This window comes from Pristiophorus japonicus, chromosome 18 (assembly GCF_044704955.1).
Source record: "Pristiophorus japonicus isolate sPriJap1 chromosome 18, sPriJap1.hap1, whole genome shotgun sequence".
NCBI classification, from domain to species: Eukaryota; Metazoa; Chordata; class Chondrichthyes; family Pristiophoridae; genus Pristiophorus; species Pristiophorus japonicus.
This window is the reverse complement of record NC_091994.1, coordinates 71,937,051-71,957,804: the sequence shown is the minus strand read 5'-3', so window position 1 is coordinate 71,957,804 and position 20,754 is coordinate 71,937,051. Positions and strand designations below refer to the sequence as shown.

Here is a 20,754-nt window from a genome sequence, read left to right as displayed (position 1 = left end):
CTTTTTGGCACAGGAGTCCCACTCAGGATCAACTGGCAGCAAATATGTCCATTGTAATTTTATCAATGAGACAGAATGTGGAACTGGCAACAATTTCCCCATTAGAACTGAAGAAAGTGGTAACGCTGCAACAAAAACCAGAGATGCCCAAACAGCAATTCGGGCAGAACTTGGTCATTCGTAGGTAGATATTCTCAAAGTCATACCTCATTCCTATTCAGGAGGTCCTGGATGTGAAATGAATCTAATACTTGTCCTTTATTCAGCTAAGATACATCTGCTCAATGGGAACTGTACTGGCTTATTTAGTGCTGTACGGTTAATCGAGACAAGGCACCAGCTATGGTCAAATCCACTCAACAACCTGTATGTCGAAGATGCAAGAATCATGAAATTGTTTGAGGTCTTGGGTCATCTTGCCTGACAAAGTTCTGCACCATCTGCAAATGATCATTGGGAACGGAGGAAGAGAAATTATGTAAAAACAACATTTTAGTATTTATTTTTGACGAGTGAAAATTACTGTTACTCTGACTGTTGTATTTTCACTATTAATTTCATCTTTCATTCAATAAACAGCAAGTCCTGATCAGGAAATGCACAATCCCTACAGTAGGACTGGAAAGAATCAAGAGTACCAGCTGTACATGCCAGGTTGTTCGACAATGTGGCCAAATTGACATTTCCCATGTGGGAGGTGTTAATGCTGAAAATAAATAAGGCAGGCAATAGATGAACACTAACCGGGAGGTTATACCCATCAGAAAAGGTTGAACAGGTTGGGTCTCTTATTGAAGATATAATGGGTCAGAATTCTCCATAATTTGGAAAACTTTTAAAAGTAATTTGGATATTCTACGGGCCACATGCTAGTCAGAGTAGGAATCGCAGGATATGCTCTAGAAAAGAAAGGCCGAGGTGCGACCTAATAGAGGTCTTTAAGATTATGGAAGGGTTTAATAGGGTAGAGGTAGAGAAGATGTTTCCACTTGTGGGGAGACCAAAACTAGGGGGGCACAAATGTAAGATAGGCACTAATAAATCCAATATGGAATTCAGGAAAATCTTCTTCACCCACTGAGTGGTTAAAATGTTGAACTTGCTACCACAGGGGGTAGTTGAGGAGACTAGCATAGGTGTATTTAAGGGGAAGCTAAATAAACACGAGGGAGAAATGAATAGAAGGTTGTGCTGATAGGATGCGATGAAGAGGAGTGGGAGGAGGCTCGTGTGGCACATAAACACCAGCAAGGACCAGTTGGGCCGAATGGTCGGTTTCTGTGCTGTACAATCTACGTATTTCGATTACCAGATCAATCACCGACAAGAGCAGAAATCAAGACCAAACATACTATTGAAGAAACAAGTGTTTCAGAGACCATTGCATTAGTTGGCTTGATAGATTGAGACACAAACATGTTGCTACCAACATCCAATTTAAGGTAGACGCTCGTCATGTCCAAAAGCTAATGGCGATTTGAGGTGGATTCCGCCACCACTAAAATTGAAGGCACATTGCTATCACCAACAAGTGCTCGGTAAAGACTAGCCACAGAGCCATGGGCCTTATTACCTTTTATTGGTAACATTTGCCAGCCCATTGAAAGAAATGTTCTGTTCACTCCTTTATAGCTGCTTGAAAGTAGGTACCTTTGACCTTAGTAACCGATAGCCAGTGCCTGAAAAAAAACAATGCCGGCATAATAAGCTGCTTAGCACGTTTATTTTCCTGCTTAGGAAATGTGATCGATTTCCATGGTTAAAGATAATGATGAACCATCCAGTGCTCTATCGGAGGTCAGAGTAACCATAATAAAAATACCTCATATCCGTGTAGCTTCTTGTGAGAAAACAGCAAGCTCCGAAAACATCAGCGATCCTGGCAATGTCAGAGAATGCAGACCAGACCTGCAGAATTCGACATGAAATGGAGTGACTGCATTCACAGACTATATGCAGTTTAAAATCTTTAAAGGTTGAAATGAACTGAACACAAATGACGTGATACTTAACGCCAACAAGAACAAAGGGTTTCGACGCAGCAATTGAGTTAGCTCGTTTGGCTGCAATGAAATGTGGAAAAGGAGGCTTTCCAGTTAGAAATGTTGAGATTGGAGGCTGAGGGAGGAAACAAGAACGACATAAGCAGGAAAGGGAGCAACGCAAAGTGCAGAACAAAGAGGTCAAGAACAAACAGCTTCTATAGCACAAAATCATGCTCATGAACGCTACTGACGAGTTTGGTAAGTGAGGTTAATGCCTGGTCCCTAATTTGTTAAATCCAATACTATTTGTTTTATTCGAGCGTTTGAGCTGCTAGCTTACCAGCATAAGTAGGACAGATATATATTGGCAAGTTATCTTGTAACATCACGGAGTGGTAAAGCATTTGTTTTCTCATGTCGATCCTGGGAACAGTATGAACTATGATGTAAAACATGCTATTCTTGATATTTATAATTTAACATACAGAATCGTTCATTAAACTGAATGACATTTGGAAACTCAGAAAATTAAACAACGGTGTTTGTCACCTATCATCAAAGCTCCAGACAATTTACTTGATCAGCAGCTTAAAACTCTCAAACAGCTAAGTGCACACACTGATCATTTAATGACCTCAAGCATCGGTAAACTGTTGCACAAGTGGAAAGTCAGATGCCCGCATGTCATCGCAGGATAAATCCCTCGGTGAGCAATGTAGAGTCTGGGCCAGTGTAATGACAGGGAAATTAAATGTTTTTAATGTAAACAAGTTGGTCTTAAAGAGGTCCTGAAACATGGGCTCAGAGACCACTTGAGCTCATACAATGTTAGTTGAGCAGTGAACATAGATGTCTCATTATCTACAAATGTTCATAGTGAACACAATAGAAACATAGAAAAACATAGAAATTTACAGCGCAGAAGGAGGCCATTTTGGCCCATCGTGTCCGCGCCGGCCGACAAAGAACCACACGGCCCTCGGTCAGCAGCCCTAAAGGTTACATATAAACCTATGAACAATACGGAAAGGCAAAGAGCACCCAGCCCAACCAGTCCGCCTCACACAACTGCAACACCCCTTATACTGAAACATTCTACACTCCATCCCAACCGAAGCCATGTGATCTCCTGGGAGAGGCAAAAACCAGATAAAAACCCAGGCCAAATTAGGGAGAAAAAATATGGGAAAATTACTCTCCAACCCATCCAGGCGATTGACATTAGTCCATGAGACCACCCTGGCCGTATTCTATTCCCCGAAGTATTTACCATTATATCTGCGCCGTCCAACAAAAGGTCATCCAGTCTAATCCCAATTACCAGCTCTAGGTCTGTAACCCTGCAGGTTACTGCACTTTAAGTGCCCATCCAACCATCTTTTAAAAGTGGTGAGGGTTTCTGCACCCACCACTCTTCCAGGCAGCGAGTTCCAGATCCCCACAACCCTCTGTAAAGAAGCCCCCCCCCTCAAATCTCCTCTAAACCTTCCACCAACCACCTTAAAACTATGCCCCCTCATAATAGACCCCTCCACCAATGCAAATAGACCCTTACTATCTACTATGTCCAGGTCCCTCAATATGCTGTACACCTCAATGAGGTCTCCTCTCAACCTCCTCTGTTCCAATGAGAACAAACCCAGCCAATCCAGTCTGTCCTCATAACTAAGGTTCTCCATTCCAGGCAGCATCCTAGTAAATCTCCTCTGCACCCTCTCTAGTGCAATCACATCCTTCCTATAATACGGCGACCTGAACTGCACACAGTACTCCAGCTGTGGCTAACCTAAGTATAATACAATTTAAGCATAACCTCCCTGCTCTTATATTCTATGCATTGGCCAATAAAGGCAAGCATTCCGTATGCCTTTTTAACCACCCTATCCACCTGGCCTGCGACTTTCAGGGATCTGTGGATGAGCACTCCAAGGTCCCTTTGTTCATCTGCACTATTAAGTGGCCTACAGCTTAATGTGTATATCCTTTCCTTATTAACCCTCCCAAAGTGCATCACCTCACACTTCTCTGAATTATATTCCATTTGCCAGTGCTCTGCCCACCTGACCAGTAGATTGATAGCCTCCTGCAGCCCATGACTTTCCTCTTCATTATCAACCAAAGACATGCGGACTTGTAGACAAAGGACCTACAGTCCCCAGGGTGTTCCTTTACAATCAGCTTCTCCTATTTGACCACAGTCCGGGGGGAGAGGGTAGTACAATTTCAGGTGGAGGTCTCGTCAGGTCAGCTCCAAGCACATTGGGGAGCTATGGCAAATTACACATCAAATGACTTGTGGCTTGACTGTTCAGGAGCCTGGGTAGGACAAGCCAAATAAAAGGTGCAGCTACCCAACCGTAGCTGGGGTTTGGGGAAAGGCAGAAAGGAAGCCCATACCTCACTGCACACATAAAAGGCAAAGAGGCACTTTATCGTGGGGACATGTTCTCAGTGACACAGCAGGCCTGCATTCAGAAAATAGTTCTGCACACCTCATTCAGGAGATAACCTTGCATGTCTTATCTACTCAAAGTTTATATGCCGCAGAAAAATGCTCCATTATGGGATTGTGTGGGGGTCACGGATTGTTAACAGGTTTATTGGGTATGAAGTGAAGAGTGTCGTGACTTCCAGATTACATCCACCCCAATGATATCACTTGCCATACATGCATCAAGCTTTCCAAGAAATTGGGTGGGGGTGGGGTTCGAAGAATTCAATCCGGCTCCCCAGAGTTCCCTCTCTTTCTCCCCCTTCTGATCGCCTCTCCCCCGGTTTATCTCTCCCCCTCCCCACTCACTCACTCTCTCTCACCCCTTCCCGTCTTCCCCCCTCCCTCGCCCCCTCGCGTCTTCCCCCCTCCACCCCATCTCTCTCGCCCCCTCCCCCCGTCTCCCTCTCCCCTCCCCCCCACCAGTCTCCCTCTCCCTCTCCCCCACCAGTCTCCCTCTCCCTCTCCCCCACCAGTCTCCCTCTCCCTCTCCCCCACCAGTCTCCCTCTCCCTCTCCCCCACCAGGCTCCCTCTCCCTCTCCCCCACCAGTCTCCCTCTCCCTCTCCCCCCCCCAGTCTCCCTCTCCCTCTCCCCCCCCCAGTCTCCCTCTCCCTCTCCCCCCCCAGTCTCCCTCTCCCCCCCCCCCAGTCTCCCTCTCCCTCTTCCCCCCCCCCCAGTCTCCCTCTCCCTCTTCCCCCCCCCAGTCTCCCTCTTCCCCCCCCCAGTCTCCCTCTCCCTCTTCCACCCCCAGTCTCCCTCTCCCCTCCCCCCCAGTCTCCCTCTTCCCTCTCCCCTCGCCCCCAGTCTCCCTCTTCCCTCTCCCCTCCCCCCCAGTCTCCCTCTTCCCTCTCCCCTCCCCCCCAGTCTCCCTCTTCCCTCTCCCCTCCCCCCCAGTCTCCCTCTTCCCTCCCCCCAGTCTCCCTCTCCCCTCCCCCCCAGTCTCCCTCTCCCCTCCCCCCAGTCTCCCTCTTCCCTCTCCCCTCCCCCCCAGTCTCCCTCTTCCCTCTCCCCTCCCCCCCAGTCTCCCTCTTCCCTCTCCCCTCCCCCCCAGTCTCCCTCTTCCCCTCCCCCCCAGTCTCCCTCTTCCCTCTTCCCCTCCCCCCCCAGTCTCCCTCTTCCCTCTTCCCCCCCAATCTCCCTCTTCCCCTCCCCCCCAGTCTCCCTCTTCCCCTCCCCCCCAGTCTCCCTCTTCCCCTCCCCCCCAGTCTCCCTCTCCCCCTCCCCCCCAGTCTCCCTCTCCCCCCCCCAGTCTCCCTCTCCCCCCCCCAGTCTCCCTCTCCCCCCCCCAGTCTCCCTCTCCCCTCCCACAGTCTCCCTCTCCCCTCCCACAGTCTCCCTCTCCCCTCCCACAGTCTCCCTCTCCCCTCCCACAGTCTCCCTCTCCCCTCCCACAGTCTCCCTCTCCCCTCCCACAGTCTCCCTCTCCCCTCCCACAGTCTCCCTCTCCCCTCCCACAGTCTCCCTCTCCCCTCCCACAGTCTCCCTCTCCCCTCCCACAGTCTCCCTCTCCCCTCCCACAGTCTCCCTCTCCCCTCCCACAGTCTCCCTCTCCCCTCCCACAGTCTCCCTCTCCCCTCCCACAGTCTCCCTCTCCCCTCCCACAGTCTCCCTCTCCCCTCCCACAGTCTCCCTCTCCCCTCCCACAGTCTCCCTCTCCCCTCCCACAGTCTCCCTCTCCCCTCCCACAGTCTCCCTCTCCCCTCCCACAGTCTCCCTCTCCCCTCCCACAGTCTCCCTCTCCCCTCCCACAGTCTCCCTCTCCCCTCCCACAGTCTCCCTCTCCCCTCCCACAGTCTCCCTCCCCTCTCCCCTCCCACAGTCTCCCTCTCCCCTCCCACAGTCTCCCTCTCCCCTCCCACAGTCTCCCTCTCCCCTCCCACAGTCTCCCTCTCCCCTCCCACAGTCTCCCTCTCCCCTCCTCCCCACCCCCCCAGTCTCCCTCTCCCTCTCTCCTAAGAACCTAAGAAATAAGAGGAGTTGGCCATCTGACCCCTCAAGCCTGCTCCACCATTCAATAAGATCATGGCTGAACTGATCATGGGCTCAGCTCTGCCCTGCCCGCTCCCCATAACCCTTTATACTCCCTTATCACTCAAAAGTCTGTCTATCTCCACCTTAAATATATTCAATGACCCCAGCCTCCACAGCTCTCTGGGGCAGAGAATTCTAGACTTACAACCTTCAGAAGAAATTCCTCATCAGTTTTAAATGGGCGACCCCTTATTCTGAAAGTACATCCCCTAGTTCTAGATTCCCACACGAGTGGCATCCTCTCTGCATCTACTTTGTCATGCCCCCTCATTATTTTGTGTGTTTCAATAAGATCACCTCTCATTCTTCTGAACTCCAATGAGCATAGGCCCAACCTGCTCAATCTTCATAAGTCAATGCCTTTATCTCAGGAATCAACCGAGTGAACCTTCTTTGAACTGCCTCCAATGCATAATTCGGGACCAAGAATGTCAGTTCCCTCATTGAAACACCTGTGAACTCATCCCTTTTTGGTGTGGAAGCGGGTCATCCTCGAGACGAGGGACTGCCTAATACTAAGTTACTAACTATCCCTCTTTAAATAAGGAGGCCAAAACTGTACAGTACTCCAGGTGTGGCCTCACCAATACCCTGTACAGTTGTAGCAGGATTTCTCTGCTTTTATACTCATCATCATCATAGGCAGTCCCTTGGAATCGAGGAAGACTTGCTTCCACTCTTAGCATGAGTTCTTAGGTGGCTGTACATTCCAATATGAGAACCACAGTCTCTGTCACAGGTGGGACAGAAAGTGATTGAAGGAAAGGGTGGATGGGGAGTCTGGTTTGCCGCACGCTCCTTCTGCTGCCTGCGCTTGATTTCTGCATGCTCTCGGCGATGAGACTCGAGGTGCTCAGCACCCTCCCGGATGCATTTCCTCCCCTTAGGGCGGTCTTTGGCTAGGGGCTCCCAGGTGCCAGTGGGGATGTCGCATTTTATCAGGGAGGCTTTGAGGGTGCCCTTGTACCCTTTCCGCTGCCCACCTTTGGCTCATTTGCCGTGGACGAGGTCAGAGTATAGCGCTTGTTTTGGGAGTCTCGTGTCTGGCATGCGAACTATGTGGCCTGCCCAGCGGAGCTGATCAAGTGTGGTCAGTGCTTCAATGCTGGGGATGTTGGCCTGGACGAGGACGCCAACATTGGTACGTCTGTCCTCTCAGGGGAGTTGTAGGATCTTTGAGACATTGTTGGTGGTATTTCTCCAGCGACTTGGTGTCTACTATACATGGTCCACGTCTCTGAGCCATACAGGAGGGCGGGTATTACTATGGCCCTGTAGACCTATCCCCCTTGCAATAAAGGCCAACATTCCATTTGTCTTCCTGATTACTTGCTGTACCTGCATATTAACTTTTTGTGTTTCATGCACAAGGATGCCCAGGTCCCTCTGTACTGCAGCATTTTGTAATTTTTCTGCATTTAACTAATAAATTCCTTTTTAATTTTTTCTGCCGAAGTTGATAACCTCACACTTTCCCATATTATACTCCATCTGCCAAATTTTGGCCCACACACCTAGCCTGTCTATATGCAGATGGCAGAAACTCTAAACAAGTATTTTGTATCAGTTTTTAAGGTAGAGGACACTAATAATATTTCAACAGTGGATAGTCAAGGGACTATTGCGGGGGGGGGGGGGGGGCGGTGGCGGAAGAAGAACTTAACACAATCACAAACACTAAGGAGGCAGTGCTCAGTAAGATAATGGGACAAAAGACAGATAAATCCCCTGGACCTGATGGCTTGCATCCTAGGATCTTAAGTAGCGGCAGGGATTATGATGCATTGGTTGTAATTTACCAAAATTCCCTGGATTCTGGGGAGGTCCCAGCAGATTGGAAAACTGCAAATATAACACCCCTATTCAAAAAAGGAGGCAGACAAAAAGAAGTAAACTATAGACCAGTTATCCTAACATCTGTGGTTGGCAAAAATGTTGGAGTCCGTTATTAAAGAAGCAGTAACAGGACATTTGGAAAAGCAAAATTTGGTCAGGCAAAGTCAGCATGGATTTATGAAGTGGAAGTCACGTTTGACAAATTTGCTGGAATTCTTTGAGGATGTAACGAACAGGGTGGATAAAGGGGAACCAGTTGATGTGGTGTATTTGAACTTCCAGAAGGCATTTGGCAAGGTGCCACATAAAAGGTTCCTGTACAAGATAAAAGTTCACGGGTTTGGGGGTAATATATTAGCATGGATAGAATATTGGCTGACAAACAGAAAACAGTCGGGATAAATGGTTCATTTTCTGGTTGGCAATCAGTAACGAGTGGGGTGCCACAGGGATCAGTGCTGGGACCCCAACTATTTACAATCTATATTAACGACTTGGAAGAGGGGACTGAGTGTAACGTAGCCAAGTTTGCTGACGATAAAAAGATGGGAGGAAGGGCAATGTGTGAGAAGGTCATAGAGGCTGCAGGAGGACATAGAATCATAGAAAACAAGTGCAGGAGTAGGTCATTCGGCCCTTCGAGCCCGCACCACCATTCAATAAGATAATTTCCTGCTTTCTCTCCGTACCCCTTGATCCCTTTAGCCGTAAGGGCCATATCTAACTTTCTCTTGAATATATCCAATGAACTGGCATCAACAACTCTCTGCGGTAGGGAATTCCACAGGTCAACAACTCTGAGTGAAGAAGTTTCTCCTCATCTCAGTCCTAAATGACCTACCCCTTATCCTTAGACTATGTCCCCTGGTTCTGGATTTCCCCAACATTGGGAACATTCTTCCTGCATCTAACCTGTCCAGTCCAGTCAGAATTTTATATGTTTCTATGAGATCGCCTCTCATCCTTCCAAACTCCAGTGAATACAGGCCCAGTCGATCCAGTCTCTCGTCATATGTCAGTCCTGCCATCCCGGGAATCAGTCTGGTGAACCTTCGCTGCACTCCCTCAATAGCAAGAACATTCTTCCTCAGATTAAGAGACCAAAACTGAACACAATATTCCAGGTGAGACCTCACCAAGGCCCTGTGCAACTGCAGTAAGACCTCCCTGCTCCTATACTCAAATCCCCTAGCTAGGAAGGCCAACATACCATTTGCCTTCTTCACCGCTTGCTGTACCTGCATGCCAGCTTTCAATGACTGATGTACCATGACACCCAGGTCTCATTGCACCTCCCCTTTTCCTAATCTGCTGCCATTTAGATCATATTCTGCCTTTGTGTTTTTGCCACCAAAGTGGATAACCTCTCATTTATCCACATTATACTGCATCTGCCATGCATTTGCCCACTCACCTAACCTGTCCAAGTCACCCTGCATCCTCTTAGCGTCCTCCTCACAGCTCACACCGCCACCCAGCTTAGTGTCATCGGCAAACTTGAAGATATTACACTCAATTCCTTCATCCAAATCGTTAATGTATATTGTAAATAGCTGGGGTCCCAGCACTGAGCCCTGCGGCACCCCACTCGTCACTGGCTACCATTCTGAAAAGGACCCGTTTATCCCGACACTCTGCTTCCTGTCTGCCAACCAGTTCTCTTATCCACGACAGTACATTACCCCCAATACCATGTGCTTTAAATTTGCACACCAATCTCTTGTGTGGGACCTTGTCAAAAGCCGTTTGAAAGTCAAAATACACCACATCCACTGGTTTTCCCTTGTTCACTCTACTAGTTACATCCTCAAAAAATTCTAGAAGATTTGTCAAGCATGATTTCCTTTTCATAAATCCATGCTGACTTGGACCGACCCTGTCACTGCTTTCCAAACGCGCTGCTATTTCATCTTTAATAATTGATTCCAACATTTTCCCCACTACTGATGTCAGGCTAACCGGTCTATAATTACCCGTTTTCTCTCTCCCTCCTTTCTTAAAAAGTGGTGTTACATTAGCTACCCTCCAGTCCATAGGAACTGATCCAGAGTCGATAGACTGTTGGAAAATGATCACCAATGCATCCACTATTTCTCGGGTCACTTCCTTAAGTACTCTGAGATGCAGACCATCAGGCCCCGGGGATTTATCGACCTTCAATCCCATCAATTTCCCTAACACAATTTCCCACCTAATAAAGGTTCCAACTTCTCACTAGACCCTTGGTCCCCTAGTTAGTATTTCCGGAAGGTTATCTGTGTCTTCCTTCGTGAAGACAGAACCAAAGTATTTGTTCAACTGGTCTGCCATTTCTTTGTTCCCCATTATAAATTCACCTGAATCTGACTGCAAGGAACCTGTGTTTGTCTTCACTAATCTTTTTCTCTTCACATATCTATAGAAGCTTTTGCAGTCAGTTTTTAATGTTCACAGCAAGCTTCCTCTCAGACTCTATTTTCCCCCACCTAATTTAACCTTTGTCCTCCTCTGCTGAATTCTAAATTTCTCCCAGTCCTCAGGTTTGCTGCTTTTTCTGGCCAATTTATATGCCTCTTCCTTGGATTTAACACTATCCTTAATTTTCATGTTAGCCACAGTTGAGCCACCTTCCTCGTTTTATTTTTACTCCAGACAGGGATGTACAATTGTTGAAGTTCATCCATGTGATCTTTAAATGTTTGCCATTGCCTATCCACCGTCAATCCTTTAAGTATCATTCGCCAGTCTATTCTAGCCAATTCACATCTCATACCATCAAAGTTAACTTTCCTAACATTGAGGACCCTAGTCTCTGAATTAACTGGTCACGCTCCATCTTAATAAAGAATTCTACATCTTAATAAAGAATTCTACAATATTATGGTCACTCTTCCCCAAGGGGCCTCGCACAAGATTGCTAATTAGTCCTCTCATTACACATAACCCAGTCTAGGATGGCCAGTCCTCTAGTTGGTTCCTCGACATATTGGTCAAGAAAACCATCCCTAATACACTCCAGGAAATCCTCCTCCACCACATTGCTACCAGTTTGGTTAGCCCAATCAATATGTAGATTAAAGTCGCCCATGATAACTACTGCACCTTTATTGCACGCATCCCTAATTTCTTGTTTGATGCTGTCCCCAACCTCACTACTACTGTTTGGTGGTCTGTACACAACTCCCACGAGCATTTTCTGCCCTTTGGTATTCCGTAGCTCCACCCATACCGATTCCACATCATCCAAGCTAATGGCCTTCCTTACGATTGCATTAATTTCCTCTTTAACCAGCAACGCCACCCTACCTCCTTTTCCTTTCTGTCTATCCTTCCTGAATGTTGAATTCTCAGCCTTTGTCACCCTGCAGCCATGTCTCCGTGATGCCAATTATATCATATTAGTTACTTGTTGCCTGCGCAGTTAATTTGTCCACCTTATTCCGAATACTCCTCGCATTGAGGCACAGAACCTTCAGGCTTGTCTTTTTAAACACACTTTGCCCCTTTAGAATTTTGCTATACTGTAGCCATTTTTTATTTTCAGGCTAAGTGAGTGGGCAAGAATTTGGCAGATGGAGTATAATGTTGGAACGTGTGAGATCATGCACTTTGGCAAGAAAAATCAAACAGCAAGTTATTATTTAAATGGAGAAAGATTGCAAAGTGCTGCAGTACAGCGGGACCTGGGGGCACTTGTGCACGAAACACAAAAGGATAGTATGCAGGTACAGCAAGTGATCAGGAAGGCCAATGGAATCTTGGCCTTTGTTGCAAAGGGGATGGAGTCTAAAAGCAGAGAAGTCTTGTTACAGCTGTACAGAGTATTGGTGAGGCCCACACCTGGAATACTGCATGCAGTTTTGGTTTCCATATTTACGAAAGGATATACTTGCTTTGGAGGCAGTGCAGAGAAGATTCACGAGGTTGATCCCAGGGATGAGGGGGTTGACTTATGAGGAAAGGTTGAGTAGGTTGGGCCTCTACTCATTGGAATTCAAAAGAATGAGAGGTGATCTTATCGAAACATATAAGATTGTGATGGGCTTGACAAGGTGAATACAGAAAGAATGTTTCGCTGGTTGTGGAGACTAGAACTAGAGGGCATGATCTAAGAATAAGGGGCCGCCCGAGTAGAACGGAGATGAGAAATTTCTTCTGAGGGTTGTATATCTGTGGAATTCGCTGCCTCAGAGAGGTGTGGAAGTTGGGACATTAAATAAATTTAAGACCGAAATAGTTTCTTGAGCGATGGGAGGATGGGGGGTTATGGGGAGCAGGCGGGGAAGTGGAGTTGAGGCCAAGATCAGATCAGCCATGATCTTATTGAATGGCGGAGAAGGCTCGTGGGGGCTTTATGGCCTACTCCTGCTCCTATTTCTTACGTTCTTATCCCTTTGCAGATTTTCGGCAAAGTTAGTTACATTACACTCAGTCCCTTCATCTAAATCATTAATATAGATTGTAAATTGATGAGGCCCCAGCACAGATCCCTGTGGCACCCCACTAGTCACTGTTTGCCAACTGGAAAATTACCCATTTATCCCGACTCTCTGTTTTCTGTTCGTTAGCCAATCCTCAATCCATGCTAATATATTACCCCCAACCCTGTGAACTATTATCTTTTATGTGGCACCTTATCAAATACCTTCTGGAAATAAAATACACCAGATCCACTGGTTTCCCCCTTAACCACCTTGCTCATTACATCCTCAAAGAACTACAGCAAATTTGTCAAACAGGATTTCCCTTTCATAAAATTATGCTGAGTCTGCTTGACTGAATTATGCTTTTCCAAATGTCGTGCTACTGCTTCCATAATAATGGACTCCAGCACTTTACCAATGACAGGTGTCAGGCTAACTTGTCTATAGTTTCCTGCTTTCTGTCTGCCTCCCTTTTTTTAAATAGGGACATTACATTTTTGCTTTTCCAATCCGCTGGGATCTCCCCAGAATCCAGAGAACTTTGGTAGATTACAATCAATGCAGCCACTATCTCTGCAGCCACCTCTTTTAAGACCCTCGGATGCAAGCCTTCACCTTAAGTCCCATTATTTTACCGAGTACTACTTCTTTCGTGACCGTGATTGTTTTAAGTCCCTCCCTCCCATGGCCCCTTGATTATCCATTATTGGGATGTTTTTAATGTCTTCTACCGTGAAGACCAACACAAATTATTTGTTCAAAGTCTCTGCCATTTCCCTGTTCCCCATTATTAATTCCCCAGTCTCATCATCTAGGCGACCAACATTTACTTTAGCCACTCTCTTCCTTTTTATATATCTGTCGAAACTCTTACTACAGGTGCAACATCCAAAATCCAGAGTTCCAGAATCCGGAATGTTCCGGAATCCAGGTCGATCCGTGGCAGGGTTGTCCGGAAACCTGAAAATGTTCCGAAATCCGGACACCATCGCCTCGGCCCGACCTCCCCCCCCTCCCCGACTTCCAGCTGCCTGACCTCCCCAGAATTCTGGCGGCCCGACCCCGCCCCCCCCCCCCCCGGGCCCGACCGACACCCCCACCTCCGGCAGCCCAATCAACCCCTCCTTACCTTCCTTCCTTGGGGCAGGCAAAGATGTTCCAAAATCCAGAAGTACACGGAATCCAGAACGGCCTAGGTCCAGAGGTTTGCGGATCTGGGATGTCACACCTGTATCTGTTTTTATATTTCTTGCTGGTTTACTTTCATAATCTATTTTCCCTTTATCATTTTTCTTAGTTGTTCTTTGCTGGTTTTTAAAAGTCTCCAAATCCCTCTGGCCTCCCACTAGTTTTAGCCACTTTGTATGCTGTTGTTTTCAATTTGATACCATCACTTATTTCCTTAGTTAGCCACAGATGGTTATCCTTCTCTTATAGTCTTTCCTTCTCATTGGAATATATTTTTGTTGAGAGAGATGAGATATCTCCTTAAATGTCCGCCACTGCTCATCAACCGTCTTACACTTTAATCTATTTTCCCAGTCTACTTTAGCCAATTCTGTCTTCATACCTTTGTAGGCTCCTTTACTTAAGCTTAGGACACTGGTTTGAGATTCAACTTTCTCACCCTCCAACTGAATTTGAAATTAAGCCATGCTATGATCACTCTTTCCTAGGATCCTTTAATAGGAGATCATTTATTAATCCTGTCTCATTACACAGTTCCAGATCTAAGATCTAAGATCGACATGGAGAAACTTCTTTACGCAGAGAGTGGTGAACCTGTGGAATTCTCTACCACAGAAAGTTGTTGAGGCCAATTCACTAAATATATTCAAAAAGGAGTTAGATGTAGTTCTTACTACTAGGGGGATCAAGGGGTATGGCGAGAAAGCAGGAATGGGGTACTGAAGTTGCATGTTCAGCCATGAACGCATTGAATGGCGGTGCAGGCTCGAAGGGCCGAATGGCCTACTCCTGCACCTATTTTCTATGTTTTCTATGTAAGATAGCCTGTCTCCCCAGAATCTGAGTTGGGGGTAATATATTAGCATGGATAGAGGATTGGCTAACAGAAAACAGAGTCGGGATAAATGATTCATTTTCAAGTTGACAAACTGGAACTAGTGGGATGCCACAGGGATCAGTGTCGGGGACTCAACTATTTGCAATTTATATTAATGACTTGGATGAAGGGAGAGTGTAACGCAGCCAAGTTTGCTGATGATACAAAGATAGGTGGGAAAGCAAGTTGTGAGGATGATGCAAAGAATCTACAAAGGGATATAGATAGGCTCAGTGAGTGGTAAAAATTTGGCAGATGGACTATAATGTGGGAAAATGTGAGGTTAAGCACTGAGGTAAGAAAAATAAAAAAGCAAATTTTTATTTAAATGGGGAGCGATTACAAAATACTGTAGTACAGAGGGATCTGGGGTTCTTCTGCATGAAACACAAAAAGTTAGCATGCAGGTACAGCAAGTGATCAGGAAGGCAAATGGAAAGCTGGCCTTTATTGCAAAAGGGATGGAATATAAAAGTAGAGAAGCCCTGCTCCAACTGTACAGGGTATTGGCGAGGCCACAGCAAGAGTACTGCATACCGTTTTGGTCTCCTTATTTAAGGAGGGATATACTTGCATTGGAGGCAGTTCAGAGAAGGTTCACGAGATTGCTTCCTGAGATGAAGGGGTTGTCATATGAAGAAAGGTTGAGCAGGTTGGGCCTCTACTCATTGGAGTTTAGAAGAATGAGGTGATCTTATTGAAACAGATAAGATTCTGAAAGGGCTTGACAGGGTAGATGCAGAGAGGACGTTTCCCCTCATGGGGGTATCTAGAACTAAGGGGCAGCGTTTAAGAATAAGGGGTCGCCCATTCAAAACAGAAATGAGGAGGAATTTCTTCTCTGAGGGTCGTGAATCTTTGGAATTCTCTATCCCAGCAAGCTGTGGAGGCTGAGTCATTGAATATATTTAAGGTGGAGATAGACAGATTTTTGAATGATGAGAGTCAAGGGTTATGGGGAGCAGGCAGGGAAGTGGAGTTGAGGCCAGGATCAGATCAGCCATGATCTTACTAAATGGCGGAGCAGGCTCAAAGGAACAAATGGCCTACTCCTGCTCCTATTTCTGATGTTCTTATGTTCTCTCTTCCCAGTCTCTCTACCTCCGATTTTTTTTCTCTTCCACAGAAGGCCGCGAAAATGTGTGTGTAGATAATCACAGCGATATTTCAGGCAAAAGACTAAATCAGCAAAGCAACATGGTCATCATGATAAAGGCTCCACTTCCGGCGTCGGCTTCAAAGAGTCAGCGCATGCACGGGCCGGAGGGGTTACGGAGTCCAGGGCGGTCGTGCGCATGCGTAGCACGTCGGATCGGAATCTAGGGCGCACATGCGCAGGACACAAAAAATTGCAAATAATCACTCCGGCTAAAGATACAGGAGATCATGTGATAGACAACCCTGCTGAGAACAGAGAACACGTACTCCTGAGGTGTGGCTGCCTCAGCTAGCTGGCAAATAGGTGGGGATAGCCCATGATATAATCCATGAGCAGCACCCAACTTTGTCTTGATGTCTTGATTCAAAGCTGGCAGCACAAGGTAAGCTCTGTGTTGGGTCCCACAAAGGGAATTCGATACCGGCCAGGCTATACTGGGAAACTACGCTGCACAACAGAGTCATGGTTGGAGTAAAGGTTAGGGGTGCTAGCAGGAGTGGCATGTTTGTCAGACAGGCTCCCACGGAGTTCATGAAATCCTGTTGTTTAGAAGCACCAGCAGCCATAGTGAGTTGCTTAGCAGAGTGTGCACAGTTGCATACACGAGACGTTGCGGCTCGCGTACAAGGAATTTTTTTTTAAGCCGGCTGGGGGGGGGGGGGGGGGGGTGAGGGGAGGTAGCATTTTGTCTTTAAAGAAAAATCCAGTTATGATGCAGTTGAACATATTTCTGTAATATTAAATTCTGAATTTTTGTAACAATAAGCTAGCAGCATAGTGAGGTTAGTGGTGATCTGAAACGTTAATATGCTATCCAGTGATGGAGGTCATAAGCTAGTCCAAAGACATGCTGACATCGATGCTGCTGAATTTCAGTGAGAAACTCTCAGGTCAATCCATCGTTTAACTAGATTTTGGACGTCGTGTCAATATGTTGAAATGGACAGAGCATTTTAGGTTATAAAAGAGAGCTTTCATTTAATGTTGATGGGATAGCCAATCTGTGTGAAATAATGTACGTTGTTTGGCCCAGTCTGGAGCCCTTGGTGATTGACATCCCAATTCCCCAAACCTCAATCTCACAGACTTGAACTATCTCGCCAAAGCATAGCAGATGAAATACAACCGAAAGCTGTCAATTTGTTTTAAAAGCAGAGACCAGATAGCTTGAGGGGCCGAGCACAAGGTGGCGAACCCAAATGCAGGAGTCACTGTGAAAGCTGTACACTATTCATTCATGTATTTTTGGTTTGAAGCTCGATAGGTGGCCCCTTCAGCCCACCTTTGGTAAAGAGAGAAGAAAATTGGTGGCATATATAGCATTTCAATGTTGATATTTGGAGCAAGGATTACCTGTTACAATCCTCTGGTCATTCTATTGTTTAACTAGATATATCGGGCAGTAGTCATTAGGAGACAAGAGGTCTGCTTACAGAGCGAGCAGTGCCACGGAACTCACGAGAACAACTAGTGCAAACACCTGAACATTGTTACAAGGGGCAGAGAGAGTACGAATGCAAATAGCTACGGCTAAATCAATACAAATCACTGGTTCGGACAGTTAGATTACTGTGTCCAGTTTAGGGGACCCTATTTTAGAAAAAATGTCACAGCCATGGAGATGATACAGAAGAGATTCACCACGATAATACAAGGCTAGAGATGCAAGAATAAACTAGAGAAACTATAGCTCTTATTTAGGTATCCTGAGAAACAATGAAGCTGGTGCAATTGGGTTGAAGCACCTTCAGCTAATGTTTACAAAAGTTTAACCACTGGAAATATATTTTCTGTGCATCATCATAGGCAGTCCCTCGGAATCGAGGAAGACTTGCTTCCACTCTTCAAATGAGTCCTTAGGTGGCTGAACAGTCCAATACAAGAGCCACAGTCCCTGCCACAGATGGGACAGACAGTCGTTGAGGGTAAGGGAGGGTGGGACAGGTTTGCCGCGCATTCCTTCCGCTGCCTGCGCTTGTTTTCTGAATGCACTCGGCGATGAGACTCGAGCAGCTCAGCGCCCTCCCGGATGCACTTCCTCCACTTAGGGCGGTCTTTGGCCAGGGACTCCCAGGTGTCGGTAGGGACACCGCACTTTATCAGGGAGGTTTTGAGGGTGTCCTTGTAACGTTTCCTCTGTCCACCCTTGGCTCGTTTGCCACAAAGGAGTTCCGAGTAGAGCGCTGGCTTTGGGAGTCTCATGTCTGGCATGCGGACAATGTAGCCTGCCCAACGGAGCTGATCAAGTGTGGTCAGTACTTCAATGCTGGGAATATTGGCCTGGTCGAGGACGCTACCGTTGGTGCGTCTGCCCTCCCAGGGGATTTGTAGGATCTTGCGGAGGTATCGTCGGTGGCATTTCTCCAGCGACGAGGTGTCTACTGTACATGGTCCATGCCTCTGAGCCATACAGGTGCTGACTTACGTGCGACATGCTGTAATATCTTCAAAACTCTTTGTAACTATACAATTTGGTAGTAGACAGCTTTGCAATGGGAAATTTCAGATTGCACAGTCTTTCCAGGTACACATTACACAGTCCTACGTCAAGTGGGACCAAGCAGTTGCTGAAAACCTCAGTGTTTTCCCAAACTAGAAGGATACAAATAAGAAATTATTGATTCTACAAATGGGCGTTTCTGTGACTGCTTGATCGCCACCCACTAAAGCTGGGTGACCAGTTTTGAAGGGAATGAAACTATTCTCAATGAACTAGTTTGGGGAACAGAATGTCTCAACTTAACATTCACAATAATCAGGAATCCGTACATCACAACCACATGTGTGACTCTGGGATGTCCAAGCAAAGTATCGAAGTTACCTGTATCTTACAAATGTTCTGAAATAGTTTTGGATGTAGATTCAGCCCCTTGATCAGACATGCAAGTGCTTTCACAGATAATATTTTGTTGGCCAAGTTCTGAACGCATCTAAAATTGAGGTCAAGCGACAACCTCCTTTTAGTAGCTTATGTGCCCAAAAACAGACAGTAGTGGCTGAATCTAGCGCCTAGGATTGTGCATTCCAATAAAAGAGACCTTGAATTTTATCAAATAGATTGCAAGAATCTATCCCTCCACTGAGGAGCCAGAGTGTTCAACGTTTTGCAACTCCACTGCCCCAAACAGTTGCCCTCCAAAACTTGAGACTTGACCACTTTGTGTAGAACAATCAATAGTTATTGCACGCTATCCAGCTGAACTAGTCACAGCATGGGTGTGCAGAAACCACATTTGATTCTATCACAGACTCAGACACCTGAAATTCAAGATGGGAAATGGTCATTTTAAGGCCCCCGTTTCCCAAAGCGCAGGAAGTAACCGAAAAAGAAACTCGAAACTGGTGAATACTTCTTCGTTGTAGTTATTTTGATAATACAAGAATCACTAGAAACACTTTCTGTTTCAACCTGTTCTGGAAGCTAGAACATATCTTAACATTCAAAGCTATCAGACAGAAATGCACTCGAACAATCATGAAAAGCCATTAGAAATGAAAACCTCAGTAGAGAAATTCCAGACATAACATGCTTGAAGCAAGAGCCCAAAATAATTCTCTTAGAATCATAGATTAATATAGCACAGAAGCAGGCCATTTGGCCCATCGAGTCTGCACCGGCTCTTTCAAAGAGCAACCCACTAAGTTCCACTCCCTGCAAGTATTTATCCAATTCCCTTTTAAATCCGGAGGTGAGGAGAGTGTGACTGCCCTTGACATCAAGGCAGCATTTGACCAGAGTTTGGCATCAAGGAGTCCTAGTAAAAGTGAAGCCAATGGGAATCATGGGGAAAACTCTCCACTGGCTGGAGTCATACCTAGCACAATGGAAGATGGTTGTGGTTGTTGGAGGTCAATCATCCCAGCCCCAGAACATCGCTGCAGGAGTTCCTCAGGGCAATGTCCTGGGCCCAACCATCTTCTGCTCTGAGGTGGTAAGAGGCTGGGCGCCAGAAGATGCTGAACCGCTGCCCCAAGCAGCAATTTTTTTTTTTTTAATATGGAAGCATCTTTTACTAAACATTTCTAATCTGTATGCAAATTAAGTTTAACTAGGCTTATTCTCATGAAATAGAAGTCATATTGCAAATAGAAACAAAGGCAGAAGAAATGGTTTTTGAAATTCCTTGGGATACCCTTAGATTAAAAGGGATGTTTTATTTAATATTTTTTTAAAAGAATGATAAGCCAACTGCTAAAATTCACAAATCCCCAAGTAGCCTACCTGTGGTATTGTGAAATAAAACAAATAAAATAGCCCTTTAAATATGTTGTCACTCAATTACAACAAAGCTTAATGCTGAGCAGGTAACGTTTTGATTATTTAATCACGTATTGAACTGTGAATAACACTCAGGTGCTACTACAGTTTTGACTTCCAATTCCAAAATGTAATGTGTCTGAAGAGAGCATTCGAGCTGCCCAATACCACAGTGAAATATGACAACAAACAACTTGCATTCCAAAAGCAGTTTTTATACAGAAAAACATCCCACAGTGCTTCACAGAACAGAAATAAGGAACGGGGCCTTTGCAAGAGGTTAGGAGAGGTGACCAAAATCAATTCTGAGGCAGCTTTTTTTTTTAATAAATAAAAGGTGGAGGGTTTGGGGAGGGATTTCCGGACAACGGCTAATGCAGCAGCAGGTTCGGCCGCCAAAGGTGATGGGGAGATGGGTTGACGGGAGGTCAAGAGTCAGTGGACCACAGGGAACAGCAGAGAACACAATACAGGAGCCGGTTGCGGAAACTGAGTGAGACGTGGTTGTGAAAGGGATTTCTAGA

General features: G+C 46.2%; 1 protein-coding gene across 20 annotated transcripts in view; it reads right to left on the bottom strand.

Moving 5' to 3' along the window:
• LOC139228773 (eukaryotic translation initiation factor 4 gamma 3-like) overlaps positions 1-20,754 on the bottom strand; it is a 335,585-nt gene that overhangs the window by 246,258 nt on the left and 68,573 nt on the right. The window lies entirely within an intron of this gene.